General features: G+C 45.9%; 1 protein-coding gene across 23 annotated transcripts in view; it reads right to left on the minus strand.

The window, feature by feature from the left end:
• Positions 1 to 19,910, minus strand: part of MICAL3 (microtubule associated monooxygenase, calponin and LIM domain containing 3) — a 218,919-nt gene that overhangs the window by 169,693 nt on the left and 29,316 nt on the right. The window lies entirely within an intron of this gene.

Raw genomic sequence — 19,910 nt, forward strand, 5'->3', positions numbered from 1 at the left:
TATGGTAAGTAAACAGCTTAACAGGTCCCCAGCTGATCTACCAAATGCTGCACCTTCCATCTCCCTGCTGCTGCCTGACATTTAGAAAACATCATTTCACAATTTGGCAGGTCCCCACGCCCCATCTCTGTGCAGGGCAAGTGCAGAGCTTGAGGAAGGACATCCCATTGCACTGCTGCGATCCTGTAGACCAGTGGTAGTCAACCTGGTCCCTACCGCCCACTAGTGGGCGTTCCAGCTTTCATGGTGGGCGGTAGCGGAGCAACCAAAGTATAAATAAAAAGATAGATTTAACTATAGTAAGTTGTTTTATAAAGATTTATTCTGCCAAACTTAGCGAAAATCCGACATAAAGTACTTGATAAGTAATTATTATTATATGTTTTAACTTGCTGTAACTGCTTTATAAATTTTATAAAGTAAAGTTACTTCCCTACTTTACAAATCACCATTACTGTGGAACCAGTGGGCAGCTAGAAAATTTTACTACTAACAGATATAAAAGTGGGTGGTAGGTATAAAAAGGTTGACTACCCCTGCTGTAGACTGTTTCTCAGAGCCCCCCAGACATGTACTCAGGTTAGAGTTCATCTTTTAGGAGTCTGTTTTGTGCCTGTGTTTGTAGAAACACAAATATTAGGGAGGGCAGGTGGATGGGCACAGTGCTCCAGGCAGAGCAGGGCTCAGCCGTGCTTTCCCACTGTCCATCACCCGCTCCACAAACGTCCTCACACATCCATCAAACACTGTGTGACAGCAGGCCGTCCTCCTGAGATGGGTGCTCTTGGGAAAACTGAATACACAGACAGAAACCTAGGTCCTCAGAAGCTACAGCCCACTCTGGAGATCACGACACAACACACAGGACAGATGTAACATAACTCTTAGAAAAAGTTGTCTCTATTTTATCCTTTTCATAAAACAGAAAACATCTCAAAGATGAACAAGAATCCAATTAAAGTAATTTTCATTCCCAGCTACTGCTGGGTCCCTGAATGCATTCACTTTGTGCCCCTAACTGCCACTTACTGAGCACTTATGCCCCATGCTTTCCCTACAGTGTCTCACTTTATCTTCAGAACAGCATTGTCATTGTAACCACAGAGCCAGCTCCAACTGGTCCTATCCTGTTTCTTACAAGGCCCAGAATCAATGTTTAAACCTTGGACACTGCACATGTGAGTAACATGTGTGAACACCACATGAACCCTTAACTTCTCCTTGTCATGGAACCAAAAAACTGGGTCTTGACCAGAACCTGAATATAGGAACACTGAAAAGGTCCACTGTCCAAGAAGATCTGATGCTGAAACCCCTTAAATCTTGCCTTGAGCCCTGGATGGCAGAGACCGGTTTGAGCCTTGCCTTCTGTTTCCTTGTTGGCTGATCTTGAAATAAAACCTTTTATCTTTTCTCAAAAGCCAGTGCTATAGTATTTGCTTCTGTGTGTGTCCAGCAGTGACCCTGGCTTGTAATATAAGTATAATGGTCTATCTACATTTCAGAGATCAAATAAAAAAGTTAAGGTTCAGGGAGGATGAGCAACTCCTCCAACTCACACAGACAGAAATGATGGAGCTGGGAAACTGATCTACTGAGGGCTGCCTGGCCCCAGTGCTTACGCCCCTCCCACCAACATTCTTCACTTGGTGGATTCAAATTTATTCTGTCCTCTCGTACTTTTTCTTGCCCTTTCAGCAGTAATTTTTATGAACACGCATACGCATGTCATACCTCTCACACAATTCCTTATGTATGCTGAAAATTTTTTTTTATTCAGTGAGAGGAAGGTAGGCAGAGACAGACTTCCGCATGGCCCCGAGATCCACCCGACAAGCCCACTAAAGGGTGATGCTCTGCCCATCTGGGGCTCTGCTCCATTACTCAGCAACCGAGCTCTTCCGAGCTCTTCCTAGCCTCTGAGGCAGAGGCCATGGAGCCGTCCTCAGTGCCCGGAGCCAACTCAGTCCAGTCAGCCATGGCTGCAGGAGGGGAAGAGAAAGAGAGAAAGAACTGAGAGGGGGAGGGATAGAGAAGCAGATGGGCACTTCTCCTGTGCACTGTGATCGAGGATTAAAACTGGACATCTGCTTGCAGGGCTGATATTCTACCCACTGAGCAAACTGGCCAGGGTCAAATGAGATCACATGGCTGAAAATTTCTTTAATAAACGTGATTCCATCAATCTGCAGATATTGATTAAGTGCCTGCTCTGTGTCAAAATCATGTCAGGGATTACAAAGAGATTTAAAAAGGAAGAATTAGCCCTGGCTCAGTGGTAGAGTATCAGCCTGGCATGCAGGAGTCCCGGGTTCGATTCCCGGCCAGGGCACACGGAAGAAGCGCCCATCTGCTTCTCCACCCCTCCCCCTCTCCTTCCTCTCTGTCTCTCTCTTCCCCTCCCGCAGCCGAGGCTCCATTGGAGCAAAGTTGGCCCAAGCGCTGAGGATGGCTCCATGGCCTCTGCCTCAGGTGCTAGAATGGCTCTGGTTGCAACAGAGCAACGGCCCAGATGGGCAGAGCATCGCCCCCTGGTGGGCATGCCGGGTGGATCCCAGTTGGGCGCATGCAGGAGTCTGTCTGACTGCCTCCCCGTTTCCAACTTCAGAAAAATATAAAAAGGAAGAATTACAAAGAGGAGGATGAAACAGTGAACTAACAGTCACAGATGATAAGTAAATGCAGCATGAGACCTAGAAGCAAATGATTCTGAACCGTACACCCAGATCGCCCGTCACTGCGGTACCTGTGCCCACACCGACGCAGACTCGGGGCTGGAGAGCCCCGAGACGCGGACTCTGGTATGCTCCTCAGCGATGCCCATGCTGAGCTAAAGTCACTCAGAGGGCCACCTGGGCCAGGTGCTCTAGAAAGGGTAAGGAAGCGAGTCAGAGACAGGGCCCTCAGAGGATTGAGCGGAACCGGAAGAGAACTGGATTGGTGGAAGAGAAAACGGCATTTTAGGAAGAGGGGAAAACTCGAGCAAAGGTGAAGCACAAACACACAGGTCACTCCATGGTACACTTGTCTATTTTAAGAAAGATAAAATATTCCTAAACTCTATCACCCCTTGATTGCCAGGAATTACACACAGAATTAATTCCCCTTGAGGATCCCTGAGAGTAGGAGTTTCTTACTAACTGACCTGAGAGGAAGTCTGAAGCAGGGAATAACCTGGGTTTGTTGACTGAGTAGAGGAGAACAACACCCTTGCGGAACAAACATCTTTCAAAAGGCTACTTGGTGATGCTCACGGGTTTGATACCTTGACCTCTGGCACACACTCAGCCACTAGCCAAAGAATGTACCATGAGACATTTTTAAATGCTCACCATCACATAATGAACGGAAAAGAAAACCCCCACTGGCAGCTGCCAGCCCCGCCCGATGCTGGTCACTAGCACAGTTCTCCCAGGAGGAGGCCAGAACAGGGGTCTCTCCAATGTGTCATCTGGTGATGTGGCCCCACTTCCTGGCGGGGTCACTTTCTCCGCTGTCTCAGACAGAGTGGCACTGCTGTTTCCCATTAAGTTCCTCAGCAAACAGAAATGAACGCTCAGGGCAAGGAAAAGTCCCCTGCTGACCCCAGAGCCTGCATGCTGAGTGTGTTTTGAAGAGCTAGGGTGGTACAACAGGGATGTATTCAGACTTAGGAATAGGAATTTCAGTCAGAACTCTGTCTCTTAATAAGCTACATAACCTCCCCAAATCCACTTCCACATTGACAAAATAGAAATTACAGTCAGGCTCTATCTACCTAAATTGTGTATAAAACTCGACAGTGTGTACGACAATGCTTCATAAGAGGTAAAGCACTGTAGAAACACAATTCCTTGCTCCTAAAGGACCGGGAAAGAAGAGAGTCCCTTTGTGACACTCTCCCGTTCACGTCAGTGTGCCACTGTCTATGTCTAGTATTTGTTATCCCTTCTTTGAAGGAAAAACTCAAAGCACCAAGAAGGAACCGTGGACTTGTTCAAGGTCAAATTGAATGCTGAGGGATGAAATGACTGCTGAAGGCTGCCATGAAGTCACACATTTTCTGTGATGGGATGCTTAGACAGTAGTCTGCTAATTCACTTCCAGAGAATGAATGCGCATATTACCAGGAGGAGCCCTGCAGGAGTCAGGTCACTCAGAACTCCACACATGGAACAGAAGCTGAAGTCGACCCAGGATGGGTGCGGGACTCCTGTACCGACTTGACAGCTCATCAGACTGTCCAACTGTGCACACAACATTTGTGTGGGCATGGGTGCAGTCTCCTTTTCTGTGGAAGACAGGACTGGACTAGCTCAGTGATTTAATCCTTTGTTACCATCTAGAACAGGTAAGAGGTGCTCTGGCTGAAATGGGTGGGTGGCCCCAGCCGTCCCCGCGCTCCATTTACCTCTCTCTACACACCCTTTCAACAGTCTTGTGCTTTCACGTCTTTGAGGCACCACCAAGGTAATGTCAGCATCCAGAATATAAGCCCTCTAAGATGTGATGGGTTCTGACATGCAGACGCAGCTAACATGCCTCCTCCTGACCCTGCCCTACCACCACACTGCACTCTCCGGACTTCTCACAATCTGCTACAATTCTGGAGGCGAGGAGGCAGAACTAAGCCAACCACTGATTTCCAGACAGCACTCTCGCCTCAAAACAACTTCTGGGGAGGGGAGAGGGAGTCAAAAGAACTCCATGTAAGGCAGGAGGACCCTTCCCTGGGAAAGAAGGGAACTGGATTGACAGGTAATGCCAGATCCCAGGTGTGGGTGAGATGCTTAGCCTCTCAGGTCTCCCATAAGGTGCTCTATCTTAGCTACCCCATGACAAGTTATGATGATTTGGGGGAGTCGGGGTGGGGCATATATTAGGAATGAATATTCCAATATCCAACAAACAAGAAACCTCTTGTTCTAGTCTTTGAGAAAAAGAAGAGTCATTAAAGAAATATTCTGGGAACAGAGTGTAATGTTTATATAAAATGTGGGGTTAAAAAGATGTAACATAGTAAACTGATCATGAAGACAGTGGGCAATTACCCCTGGCTATAATGTAAGCTCCATGAGGGTAGGGATTTTCAACTGCTGGGCTCACTGCACCTAGAGAGAGCTTGAAACACAGTGGGCGCTCAAACACTTGCTTAATGAATAAATTAAAGAGGGAGAAGCAGGTATCTGATATGGGTGAGGGTGAGGGCACAGGCTTGAGTCAAACAGAATTAGATCCAAATCCTGGTTTTGCTATTTATTTATTTTTATTTAATTGTGTTTACATAGATTCTAGGGTCACCCCGAATACATCCCCCTCCCCCCTATTCCCCTCAACATCTTTCTTGCCCCCCTCCCTATAGCGCCCTCCCCCCTTCCCTTCAGGTTTATCCCATCCTATCATCCCCTTTCCTTCTGTACTCTTTTCTTCTGGTCCCTTTGATCCCTCCTGTCTCAATTCCGTTCCTCAATTCACATTGTTCACTGGATTCTTCAAATGAGTGAGGTCATATATTTTTCTTTCTCTGCCTGGCTTATTTCACTCAACATAATAGTTTTCAGGTCCCTCCATATTGTTGCAAAAGGTAATATTTCTTTCTTTTTCATAGCCCCACAGTATTCCATTACATATATGTACCACTGCTTTTTAATCCACTCATCCACTGATGGACATTTGGGCTGTTTCCAGATCTTTGCTATTGTGAACAATGCTGTCATAAACATGGGGGTGCATTTCTTTTTTTCAGTCGGTGATATGGTGTCCTTGGGATATATTCCTAAAAGTGGGATGGCTGGGTCAAAGGGCACTTCCATTTCTAATTTTTTGAGGAATCTCCATACTGTTTCCCACAGTGGCTGCACCAGTCTGCATTCCCACCAGCAGTGCAGGAGGGTTCCTTTTTCTCCACATCCTCGCCAGCACCTATCATGTGTTGTTTTGTTAATGAGCGCCGTTCTGACTGGTGTGAGGTGGTATCTGATTGTGGTTTTAATTTGCATTTCTCTAATGATTAGTGATGTTGAGCATTTTTTTCATTTGTCTATTGGCCATCTGTATGTCCTCTTTGGAGAAGTGTCTATTCATTTCTTGTACCCATTTTTTGATTGGATTGTTTGTCTTCTTGGTGTTGAGTTTTACAAGTTCTTTATAAATTTTGGTTATTAATCCCTTATCAGATGTATTGTCGAATGGTTTGTCTTTTTATTCTGTTCATACTGTCTTTAGCTGTGCAAAAGCTTTTTAGTTTGATATAATCCCATTTGTTTATCCTGTCTTTTATTTCATTTGCCTGTAGAAATAATTCAGCAAAGATATTGCTGTGATAGATGTCGGAGAGCTTACTGCCTGAGTTTACTTTTAGGATACTTATGGTTTCACAATTTACATTTAAGTACTTAATCCATTTTGAGTTTATTTTTGTGCATGGTGTAAGTTGGTGGTCTAGTTTCATTTTTTTGCAGGTAGCTGTCCTATTTTCCCAACACCATTTGTTAAAGAGACTGTCTTTACTCCACTGTATGCTCTTACCTTCTTTGTCAAATATCAATTGTCCATAAAGATGTGGGTTTATTTCTGAGTTCTCTGTTCTGTTTCATTGATCTATATGCCTGTTCTTATGCCAGTACCAAGCTGTTTTGAGAACAATGGCCTTGTAGTATAACTTGATATCAGGAAGTGTGATACCTCCCACTTTATTCTTCTTTTTCAAGATTGCTAAGGCTATTCGTGTTCTTCTTTGGTTCCATATAAATTTTTGGAATATGTGTTCTATATCTTTGAAGTAAGTCATTGGTATTTTAATTGGTATTGCATTGAATTTATAGATTGTTTTGGGTAATATAGACATTTTAATGTTTATTCTTCCTAACCATGAGCACGGTATATGCTTCCACTTTTTTGTGTCTTCCTTGATTTCTTTTATCAATGTTTTATAATTTTCTGAGTACAAGTCTTTAACCTCCTTGGTTAAATTTACTCCTAGGTACTTTATTTTTTTCGTTGCAATAGTGAAGGGGATTGTTTCCTTAATTTCTCTTTCTGACAGTTCATTGTTCGTGTATAAAAATGCCTCTGATTTCTGAGTATTAATTTTATATCCTGCCACCTTGCTCAATTCATTTATCAGGTCCAGTAGTTTTTTGACTGAGACTTTAGGGTTTTTTATATACAGTATCATATCATCTGCAAATAATGATAGTTTTACTTCTTCTTTTCCAATTTGGATGCCTTTTATTTCTTTTTCTTGTCTGATTGCTGTAGCTAGGACTTCCAGAACTATGTTGAATAAGAGTGGTGAAAGGGGGCACCCCTGCCTTGTTCCTGATTTTAGGGGAATTGCTTTTAATTTTTGTCCATTAATTATAATGTTGGCTGTGGGTTTGTCACAGATAGCCTTTATCATATTGAGGTATGTTCCCTGTATTCCCACTTTGCTAAGAGTTTTGATCATAAGTGGGTGCTGGATTTTATCAAATGCTTTTTTGCATCTATTTAAATGATCATGTGGTTTTTCTCCTTCCTTTTGTTTATATGATGAGTCATATTGATTGATTTACGAATGTTGTACCATCCTTGCCTCCCCAGAATAAATCCCACTTGATCATGATGTATGATTTTTTTCATGTATTGCTGGATCCGGTTTGCTATGGTTTTGCTATTTATTAACTGTGATTTTAATTAAGTCACTCAACTGCTCTGAAACTCAATACTCACATTAGAGGATTTTGTTAAGAATTGATAATGAAGCCTGAGCAGGCGGTGGCGCAGTGGATAGAGCATCAGACTGGGATGCGGACCCAGGTTCAAGACCCCAAGGTCGCCAACTTGAGTGCGGGCTCATCTGGTTTGAGCAAAGCTCACCTGCTTGAACCCAAGGTTGCTGGCTTGAGCAAGGCGTTACTCAGTCTGCTGTAGCCCCACAGTCAAGGCACATATGAGAAAGCAATCAATGAACTAAGGTGTCGCAACAAAAAACTGATGATTGATGCTTCTAATCTCTCTACATTCCTGTCTGTCTGTCACTATCTATCCCTCTCTCTGACTCTCTCTGTGTCTGTAAAAAAGAAAAAGAAAAAAAATTGATAATGAGCCTGACCAGGTGGTAGTGCAATGGATAGAGCAGGGGTTGGGAACCTATGGCTTGCGAGCCAGATGTGGCTCTTTTGATGGCTGCATCTGGCTTGCAGACAAATCTTTAATAAGAAAAATAATGTTAAAAATATAAAACATTCTCATGTATTACAATCCATTCATTTCCTACTGCTCATGTTCATGGTTGCAGGTGGCTGGAGCCAATCACAGCTGTCCTCTAGGATAACACCAAATTTTTATTGGATAATGTGTAATGTACACAGGTCGTTGTACAGCTCTCACGGAATTACATTTTAAAATATGTGGCGTTCATGGCTCTCAGCTAAAAAGGTTCCCGACCCCTGGGATAGAGGAATGGCCTGGAACGCAGAGAGCCCAGGTTTGAAACCCGAGGTCTCTCCCAAAGAATCCACAAAAAGACTACTAGAAACAATAAGCCAATACAGTAAGGTCGCAGGATACAAAATAAACATACAGAAGTCAATAGCCTTTCTATATACCAACAATGAAACAACTGAGAACGAACTCAAAAGAATAATCCCTTCACAATTGCAACAAAAAAAATAAAATACTTAGGAATAAACATAACAAAGAATGTAAAGGACTTATATAATGAAAACTATAAACCATTGTTAAGAGAAATCGAAAAAGATATAATGAGATGGAAGAATATACCTTGTTCTTGGTTAGGAAGAATAAATATAATCAAGATGGCCATATTACCCAAGGCAATATACAAATTTAATGCAATTCCCATCAAAATTCCAATGACATTTTTTAAAGAAATAGAGCAAAAAATCATCAGATTTATATGGAACTATAAAAAACCCCGAATAGCCAAAGCAATCCTAAAGAAAAAGAATGAAGCTGGGGCCACTACCTGACTTCAAACTATATTATAGGGCCACGACAATCAAAACAGCATGGTATTGGCAGAAAAGTAGACACTCAGACCAATGGAACAGAATAAAAAGTCCAGAAATAAAACCACATATATATAGTCAAATAATTTTTGATAAAGGGGCCAAGAACATACAGTGGAGAAAAGAAAGCCTCTTCAATAAATGGTGCTGGGAAAACTGGAAAGCCACATGCAAAAGAATGAAACTGGACTACAGTTTGTCCCCCTGTACTAAAATTAACTCAAAATGGATCAAAGATCTAAACATAAGACCTGAAACAATAAAGTACATAGAAGAAGACATAGGTACTAAACTCATGGGCCTGGGTTTTAAAGAGCATTTTATGAATTTGACTCCAATGGCAAGAGAAGTGAAGGCAAAAATTAATGAATGGGATTACATCAGACTAAGAAGTTTTTGCTCAGCAAGAGAAACTGATAACAAAATAAACAGAAAGCCAACTAAATGGGAAATGATATTTTCAAACAACAGCTCAGATAAGGGCCTAATATCCAAAATATACAAAGAACTCATAAAACTCAACAATAAACAAACAAACAATCCAATAAAAAAATGGGAAGAGGACATGAACAGACACTTCTCCCAGGAGGAAGTACAAATGGCCAACAGATATATGAAAAGATGCTCATCTTCTTTAGTTATTAGAGAAATGCAAATCAAAACTGCAATGAGATACCACCTCACACCTGTTAGATTAGCTATTATTAACAAGACAGGTAATAGCAAATGTTGGAGAGGCTGTGGAGAAAAAGGAACCCTCATCCACTGTTGGTGGGAATGTAAAGTAGTACAACCATTATGGAAGAAAGTATGGTGGTTCCTCAAAAAACTGAAAATAGAACTACCTTATGACCCAGCAATCCCTCTACTGGGTATATACCCCAAAAACTCAGAAACATTGATACGTAAAGACACATGCAGCCCCATGTTCATTGCAGCATTGTTCACAGTGGCCAGGACATGGAAACAACCAAAAAGCCCGTCAATAGATGACTGGATAAAGAAGATGTGGCACATATACACTATGGAATACTACTCAGTCATAAGAAATGATGACATCGGATCATTTACAGCAAAATGGTGGGATCTTGATAACATTATACGAAGTGAAATAAGTAAATCAGAAAAAAACAGGAACTGCATTATTCCATATGTAGGTGGGACATAAAAGTGAAACTAAGAGACATTGATAAGAGTGTGGTGGTTACGGGGGGAGGGGGTAAAGGGAGAGGGAAAGGGGGAGGGGGAGGGGCACAAAGAAAACTAGATAGAAGGTGACAGAGGACAATCTGACTTTGGGTGATGGGTATGCAACAAATTGAAAGACAAGATAACCTGGACTTGTTATCTTTGAATATATGTATCCTGATTTATTGATGTTGCCCCATTAAAAAAATAAAATAAAATAAAAAATTAAAAAAAAAAAAAAAAAAAAAAAAAAGGAACCCGAGGTCTCCGGATTGAGTGCGGGTTCACCAGCTTGAGTGTGGGGTCACTGGCTTGAGCATGGGATCATAGACATGAGCCCATGGTCACTGGCTTGATCCCAAAGGTTGCTGGCTGGGGCCTAAAGTTGCTGGCTTGAGCAAGGGGTTACTCACTCTGCTGTAGCCCCCCCAGGTCAAGGCACATATGAGAAAGCAATCAATGAACAACTAAGGTGCCACAACAAAGAACTGATGCTTCTCATCTCTCTCCCTTTCTGTCCTTATCTGTCCCTCTCGTCTCTCTCTCTGTCACTAAAAAAAAATAAAAGAATAAAAAAAAATGTATTTAGCTACCTAGATCTAGAAGCCTAGCACAAAGTAAGTGTTTAACAAATGGTGGCTATTAGCTATAATCACCTCCCTTTCCCATCTCACTCCTCAAAACCTCCCTTGTTTGGGGTAGAAAAGAGGGGCAGGCACCTTGACGTCACAAAGGATCAGACGAGAGTGACAGTTATAGCCCTGTTCCATCCTAAACCCAACTTAACCTAAACCACAAGTGTGTCTGTCCCACCCCAGAGAGGATATGAGTGTCAGGACATAGGAGTCGGCAGTGGCTGCTTCCCCACAGCCAACCCAACAGATAACACCTGTGCACAGCACACCTACATGCTCTCAGTGGGTAACCAACTGAAATCTAGGACCAAGACAGCATTCTGCACCCTCACACACGTAGGCCCACGTACACCACACCATCCCATAACACACCAACCTAATTCTTACACATTCACACCTTCTCGAGCGCTGCTGGGAGCAATGTTTTCTAAGATGAGCCCCATGTTTCTCTTGACAGTGCCATTGTTATGCCCCTAAATGTGTCAGTGACAACTTCCTGGACAACTTCCAGCCAGGGTGGTAAGCGGAAACAGATCTCATGCCCAGAAAGCCCCAAGAGGGATTCAAACCAGAGAAGACTGGCATGTCCAGCTCACTCACAGGTCTGACCAGAGGACTCAGGTTTCCGAAGGGCTTGAGTCCAGAGAATTTTTAAATTTCAGATTTTTAGTCACAAATCCAAATTTTGGACCACTGAACTGGAAGAGGGACTTGAGAGTGTGTCCGTGTAAGTCCTTATCTCTTAGGAGACGCAGCAGCAGAGAGGAAAGGTGAACACACATGCCAGCCTCTCATACCAGGTCTGCACAGATCCATCCACCATGGCTCCGTCCACTATGTTCAGAGGCTGTGCTCCCCCAGAGCCCACCTGAGAGGGCCTGCTGGGCAAACAGAGTAGGGAAGGTGAGCAGGGCTGCACAGTAAGGTCATACCTTCTCAACAAGTCAGTACTCAGAGAAGGGGAGGGGAGGAAGGGCCCAGACACCCCAGCTGGCACCGCCACTGCTGTTATCTAAGATGTTGCTCACAGAAATATGTGCACTCTCTCACCCACTGGGCTCCGACTTCTGCAACGGATTATCATTTTGCTCATGGGAGAACGCCAGGATGGTGGGCGGTGCCTGGAGAAAGAGCCATGCTCAGCTCCTCTCAGTGCTCATGGGAGGTGGGATATCAGTGGGACAGTAACCGGAGCAGAGAGGTTAGACTTACTAACCACAGCAGGGACTGCCTGCTTATATAAGAACCCTAATTCTGTTAGCCAACCATGGGCTCAGTTACAAACCACATTTCCCAGCCTTCCTGTGACCATGTTTTTTAAGGGCTGGCTAACAAAATGTAAGCAGAAGTGTGTGAGCCTTCCAGAAAGAGTCCCTTAAAGTATTGTCTCACATGGGCGAGCCACTCTTTGTCTTTCTCTCCATTCCTCTCTTTGCATTTTCTTTGGAGACAGAAATATGAAGGCCGGAGCTCCAGCAGCCATGTCTGACCACGGAAAACAAAGGATAAAAACCGTGGGTCAGGGCAGTGGAGCGAGGTCAAGTTAAACCTCACCCACCAGTCCATGCAGCAGACCACATGCTGCAGCTAAATCCTTCAAGACAGAGGAGCCGAAGTCCTGACAGCCATGCAGCTGGCCACACTGGCCCTGGGCTTCCCGTCTCTAACCTTCCTTTACAAAGCACAGAAAAGCTTCTTTCATGTTTAAGCCATATTTTGTAGTTTCCAACAGAATCGAATCCTACCTGATGCACTCACCCTAACAGGAGCCTTTACCCACTAAGGGAAGCACCAAAGGAGATGGCACAGTAGTCTCCCGCTGAGGCTGGCTGGGTCACACCATGGAGCCCATCACCTGTGCTACTCATAGAAATGGCTTGGCGAGCGTCCCTGCAGAGGTCGGTAGCCTTGCTACTAACAGAAGAGCAGAGCTTTTCTCAAGGAGTTAAACAGGAAGATTCACCCCCAAAACTAACACTTCCCATTGCCCATAACCGAAACATCAGGATAAATAAATCCAGTGAAGGGGCACGATTTGCTCTCCTGAGTGAATACTAGACCCACAGATGCTCCTTAACAAAACACAACCCTTTACATCAATTCCTAATACTTTTGGGCCAGCTCATCCTGTTTCTACTTCCTGCAGAAAAAGCCCAGTACAAGGCTCCCCAAATCTCTGAACATGTGGTCCATTAGCTCACCAAACAAGACTCACTTACTAAGATGGCTGATGTCCTTGGGCCCTGTGTGAACTGTGTTATGTTCCCCAAAATATAAAAGGCTAAGGCAGAGGCTGGATGAAATGAACACTCCCTAGTGGGAGAACAGACGTCTGTCCTGCCATAGGGACAGAGGAAAGAAAAGAGAGCCAAGAGACAGCCCGACTCTGTGCTCCTTCCACAGACGGCTCCCCTGCTGGCCTCAGACCCCATCCCCACTCTCTTTTCCACCCCAAACTCAAGATGTCCCTTGACAGGTCAAGCTGAACTGTCTGCCTGTGGCGTGGGCTATGCCACCACCGCACCGCAGCTGAGCAAGTCAGGCAGGCTAGAGCCGCACCAGAGGGGCTCCTCAGCAGCGGCCCTCACCTCGCCTGCTCTATGGACAGTGTGCTGTGAAAGGCAGTTGGCCCCAGGAGTGCTTGATTTACTGCTAGACAGTAAATATTTTGTAAGGAAAGGTTACACAGACTGGACTCATTTGTCATGAAGACTGAAAAAACTCCTATCTTCCCTGCCTTCAGGATCCAGTACCTCATAGTGCCCAGAGTGTACTCTGTATGCAAAAGAGCATTTAATGCTTGTACAATGACAGATTAGCAAAAGAAGCCGACAGTTCTCTCTGCGCTCACAGGACGAAATGAGAGGACGCACGTGAAGCGCAGCAGCGTGCTGCCGGGCAGCCGTGCTCCCTGTTGTAGCTGAGGCAGCCCTCCCTGCACCAGAGTTCCTGCAACCCCTCGGCACTCCTCCCAGTGCACTGCTGTCACTCTGCCACCTGCTCCTCCCTTGGCGTAAGCTCCATGGAGGCAGCAGCCATCTCATTCCTGTGTGTGCACATGCATGGGCCCAGAGGCAGGCGCCAGCATGTGATGGACGTAGAAGAAATTAATGAAGCCAGCAAATATTCACTGTTCACTACCTGAGTGCCAGACGCTGGGGACAGAGTGGTGAACAAAACACAACTTCCTGTCTTCACGGAGCTTTCCCTCCAGCGGAAGACAGCACCAGAAAACCCTGACATGTTAGAAGGAAGCACATGCCAGGAAGGAAGACAGTGTGGAGGAAGACAGGAGGGCCGCACGGGCTGCAAGAAGGTGGGAATGCCAACCAGGACGTCTGGCACCCTAAAGGGGGGTGAAAGCTGAGGGACCTAAGAAGATGGCTGGATGAGCTGGGGGATCTGAGGCCAGGGGACAGCACTGGGACAGCACGGGCACAAGATGGGCTTCAGCTTGCACTGGGATGGGGCAGGGGTGGTGGAGCAAGGAAGAATGGCGAGCCTGCAGCCAGGTTTAACAGGACCACTCTGGCTGCCATGTTCACAATAACCCGGGGTACGAGGGGGTGCAGGGAAAGTGGTTTGGAGGTCACTGAAAAAACACCAAGGGGATGGATGATGGTGGCATTTCCTAGAGAAGCACCAACAGAGGCTGTGATCAGATTCTTATCAAGGAATAAATGCGTGGTTGACAGGGTCTGCTTATGAATAAACACAAGGCGTAAAAGTAAGAAACTCCAGGATTTCTGACTGGAGGAAACGAGGAGATAAATGAGGAACCTACCAAAAAGCAAACATAGAACCCCCTCCTACTGGGTCCTACTGGAGGCAGAGGAAGAGATGAAATAAGGCTAGGGCCACTGTCACTGTGCAAGTGTCACCCTGGGAGACAGCCCCCAGGAGGGGGCACCTATCTCCAGACCTGGCCTCACAGCCTCCACTCTGCTTCTACACTCTTGGCCCACGGCCCCTCCTGATGTGGAAGGGCACAAGTCTCACAGCCGGGGGAACTCTGCCTGGAGCCCTTTATCAGTCCTCAACAGGTCCAAACAGCTCAGCAGATTCCTGATAATGTGAACGCCACACTTTCAGCACTGATACCAGCCCCTGGAGCGTCCTCCCCACACTCTGCTACTTGACGGGCAATATCATCTCCAATATGGCAGGTTAGCCAGACTCTGGGTGGAGGTGGGAAACAGGAGATAAGGAAAGAAAGTCAGCGACCTGGAGGGTGTTCCCCACGCCCACTCCAGGCTGCACCTGCCCTCAGACAGCTGTGCTGATACTGATGGTGGCAGCAGTGTCCTGCGGGCTCCTGGGCCACACATGCTGCCACCACCACATCTATCCATGGCACCTCCTGTCCTTCACCACCGCATCTTCTGAAGAGCAGAAGGGACTTCTGCATGGCTATGAGAGTCAGCTTTAAATCTGTTTGGGGTTTATTTTTCCTAGCCAAATGCATACACCCTATGTCTGAAACATTTAGCCCCAAAACAGAAAATGAAACCTACAGAAAAAGAATTTAAGGCCTTGGCCGGTTGGCTCAGTGGTAGAGCGTTGGCCCGGCATGTGGAAGTCCCGGGTTTAATTCCCGGCCAGGGCACACAGGAGAAGCGCCCATCTGCTTCTCCACCCCTCCCCCTCTCCTTCCTCTCTGTCTCTCTTTCTTTCCCGCGGCCAAGGCTCCATTGGAGCAAAGTTGGTCCAGGCGCTGAGGATGGTTCTGTGGCCTCTGTCTCAGGCACTAGAATGGCTCTGGTCACAACAGAGCATCACCCCCTGGTAGGCATGCCAGGTGGATACTGGTCGGGCACATGTGGGAGTCTGACTGTCTCCCCGCTTCTAACTTTGGAAAAATACAAAAAAAAAAAAAAAAAGGAATTTAAAATGGGGCAATGGTAGGACACTGCTTCTTACTGAGTACTTTCTAGGCCAGTGACTATAAAAGAGCAGTCAATTTGTAAATCAAGGCCTTGCTGACTGTTCACAAAGTGACCAGTGTATGATGAGCACTGAGAGACATGCAGAAGAGAATAGATCGGATGCCACCTTCAAGAAAAAACAGTCCAGTCAAGGGAAAAACTAATGTAGGCATTGTAACAAACAAGCAAACATTTCCTAAACTGTGTGGCCACAATGTCAGGGTAGGGATGGTTAGGACTTGATCAGCAGAGAACAGAGGCCCCTGGAGACAAAAAGCGCACAGAGGAGGCCAAAGCAAGACTTAGCAGAGCAGTGCAGGGGACTGGGAGGGAGTGAGCCTTGTGCCGGGCAGGCCAGGGAGTCATTGGGGACATAAGTAGGAGCACCCCAGCCTTCAAAGCACGTAGGCCTCAGGAGAGTGGTCTCCAGGAAGATGGAACTACAGTCAGTGTCATGAGATGAAGAAGGGGGCTCTGTTAGAGCTGTGGCAATGGGAACAGGAATTTTAAAAGGGAAAGGAATTTAATAAACACTGAGCAGGAGTTGTGGCAGGTGCAGTTTTAGGTGCTGGGAATAGACATTTTGGGGAAAGAAATAACAAAGCAGATTAGATGGTGGGTATACAAACCAAATGTTGACTTGACTTATTATCTGCATCCTGTTTGGAGGCAGAAAGGCTGACAAATACTCTCATACTTCAATGAATGACTTGGCTTTATCCACAGCTTTCATAGACACAGAGTGGTTTTTTTTTTTTTTTTTTTTTCTGAAGTTGGAAACAGGGAGGCAGACAGATTCCCGCATGCGCCCGACAGGGATCCACCCGGCATGCCCACCAGGGGGCAATGCTCTGCCAATCTGGGGCGTTGCTCTGTTGCAACCAGAGCCATTCTAGCACCTGAGGCAGAGGCCATAGAGCCATCCTCAGCGCCCGGGCCAACTTTGCTCCAATGGAGCCTCGGCTGTGGGAGGGAGAGAGAGAGACAGGGAGGAAGGAGAGGGGGAGGGGTGGAGAAGCAGATGGGTGCTTCTCCTGTGTGCCCTGGCCGGGAATCGAACCCAGGACTCCTGCACACCAGGCCGACGCTCTACCACTGAGCCAACCGGCCAGGGCTCATAGACACAGTGTTTCAAGCAAGGCTGTTAGGAACACATGTTCACGAGATGAAAGACAGCTATCTCTGTTCCTTCATGGCCATTATTCTGCTCCTGTCTGTTTTACATAAACATGGAGAAGAATCTGAAAATTCTTAACTTATCTCTGAATATCAGGGCAAGCAGTTGCTAACCTGTGATGGGCCCACTTTCTCGTTTTTCACCCTGCCATGTATGGCCAAGCAATGGGGGAGTGGGCGGGCACTTGGAGAGTGCCTCCACACCCCTTGGCTCTTCACTCATCAGACACCTTCCAACCCCCAGTGTCCTGTAATCCACAGCCATCACCGCAACCCTGGAGAGGCAGGCTCCAGTGAAGACATGGCCACGTGCACTGAGAGCGCAGCTCCTGTCCTAACCTGCACCCAAATAACGTGCCACGACTGGGTCTCAGCCTTTCAAGGTAAGATGTTCCCGGCTCCAGGCAAGTAGTGTCGTTATACACTGGACACCCAGGCCAAATATACACAGGATCCTATTGAAAGGACGTGGTTCTTACCCTTACTGCATTGACAATACCTGACAAAATCTGAGCCCCTTACAGATTTTTATATGCAATGGCAGTAACAAGCAAGGTACTAGTAAAGACTTCTTTCTAAGTCTTTCCCAAAGGCAGAGGAAGGCCTGTTTCTTCCTAACCCCATCCTTAGGGCACTATAAATGGAGTATTCAACATGGCATTACTACTGGATTTAATATTCTCTGTTCTAACAAGGGAAGGAGGAGCCAGTCATCATCCCGAAACTCAGCCTCTCCCCCTCAGCTCCGATGTGAAGTTCCAGAGGCACAGCTGGAGGAGGGCTCACCCCCGGCTCATTCTGCCCATTCTGCCACGGTGATCTTCAGTCCCAGGCCTCTCGCTAGCAGGCTCCTAGTCATGTCCCTCTGACTACATTTGCATTTTTATCTTGCATGGCCAAGCCCATGTATGCGCAGCCTAGTCTTTCTCTCGGCAGTTTACAAAGTAACTGCTAACCAAGGACACTGTCTATGCAGGACACACAACCAATGCCAGAGGCCCCCAAATGATGAGGCTTCACTTCTGTTTGATCATCTGCCCATCTGGCTTGTGTGTGTTTGGGTTTTGTCATTGCTGCACATGGCACACAGCCACATACTGCCAGCCGGCATGGAAGTATGTGTAAAGGCTCTACTAGACTTTGACCCTAGGGGAGACTGAAGCCCTAAAACCAAACCCAGGCACTTCTGTCAGGTGTCACCCACCTCAACACTGTCACAGCCTATACTGGAATACTACAGACAACAAGGTTCTTGGGCAGGAAATTTGGCCTACAAATAAACTGTCCCTTTCAAGATTCACAGCAATTTAAAAGCAGCTGATTTCTGGTCTGAGCCAGCCCTCAGAGAGCAACTATCACTTCATCTACAAAACACAAGGCCCAATGATTGAGTAGTTAAAAAAAAAAAGAAAAGAATTGCTTCAAACAGATAAATTCAAGACTCAGACACGACTGCTGGGGAAAGAAGGTAGAGGCTTTTAGAGGAGTAGCCAGAAGGCACTGGCTTTGAACCCAGATGTAACTGCCTACTGAAGCTAACTGTGGCTGGTCCAGGCCTGGGTGAAGGGTAGGGGCACATTCCCATAAACGCTGCAGCTAACAGGGCAGGAAGCAGACACAGAGCTCACAGCAGAGCCTCAGGCCACTCAGGCTCTGGGCAGATCCAGGCCTTGGTCTACACAGGCAGGCAGTTCTGCTCATGAAGGCAGCAAGTCCTCTCACAGAGAGACAAAACTGTGGCTGAAGAAATCCAGGGATCCTCCTCCCTCTGTTCCTTTCCTCCCCCTTTTTATTTAAAAAAAAAAGAAGGGAAATGCTTCTGTGCCTAAGGAAAGTCATGATTGCAAGAGTCCTTCTATATTAGAAAACAAATACTGACTTTTTAAAAAAATTTCAGTAATACCTGGGATTTCAAAAAAATCCTAAAATTGATAACTTCAGTGCTTTCAGAGAAGCACCAAAGGCATGTTATTTCCAGTGATCAGGGACGGTTTCTTACCATGTATTTGGAAGGCTTTATTCTTTGGTTTCCTGTCTTATAGAAAGCACCTACTGCAGACTAAGCACTGTGATGATGGTGATGGTGATAATGATGGTGGTGGCAGTGGTGATGGTGGTGGTGAAGGTGGTGGTGGTGGTGGTGATGATGGTAGTGGTGATGGTGGTGGGGTGGTGGTGAAGGTGGTGGTGGTGGGGTGGGGGTGATGGTGGTGGTGGTGGTAGTGGTGATGGTGGTGATGGTGGTGATGGTAGTGGTGATGGTGGTGGGGGGCGGTGGTGATGGCGATGGTGGTGGTGGTGATGGTGGTGGTGGTGGTGATGATGGTAGTGGTGATGGTGGTGGTGGGGTGGTGGTGATGGTGGTGGTGATGGCGATGGTGGTGGTGGTGATGGTGGTGGTGGGGGTGATGGTGGTGGTGGTGGTATGACAATGATAATAATACTAATAATAGCAGGTATAATTTCTTAATCACATTACCATGTGCCAGACATTGTTTAAAAGAGCTATCTTTCTATCTTTCCTCATTTAATTCTCATTGTGAGGTAAGTACAATTACAGTATCACCCTGATTCTACAAATAAGAAAAAGGAGTCAAAGAGAGGTTAAGTAACTTGCCCAAAGTCATACAGTAGGTGACAGAATTGGCACTTAATCACAGGAAGTCTGGAACTACTAAATCAAACAACTTCTGTATTCACGTCTGCTAGCATCTTACTCCTGAAATTACCCTTATGAGTTGTCACTAATATATGCGAATTACAGGTTTGGGGAGAAAGAATGAAGAGAAATTAGATCATCTGTCCAGCTAGTGAGCTACAGGGCCAGGGATCAAATCGAGGTCTCTGACCTCTGTTCTGTACTCTTCCACTTCACCACACTCCAGCGTGGTTTGCCTACTGACATGGACCACTCCATAGATGGCTGTCACCAAGACCAGAAGAGGTGACAGTAGATCTTGAAGGCATACAGCAAAAGAAAAATCAAGAAATAA

Source organism: Saccopteryx leptura, chromosome 4 (assembly GCF_036850995.1).
Source record: "Saccopteryx leptura isolate mSacLep1 chromosome 4, mSacLep1_pri_phased_curated, whole genome shotgun sequence".
Lineage (NCBI taxonomy): Eukaryota > Metazoa > Chordata > Mammalia > Chiroptera > Emballonuridae > Saccopteryx > Saccopteryx leptura.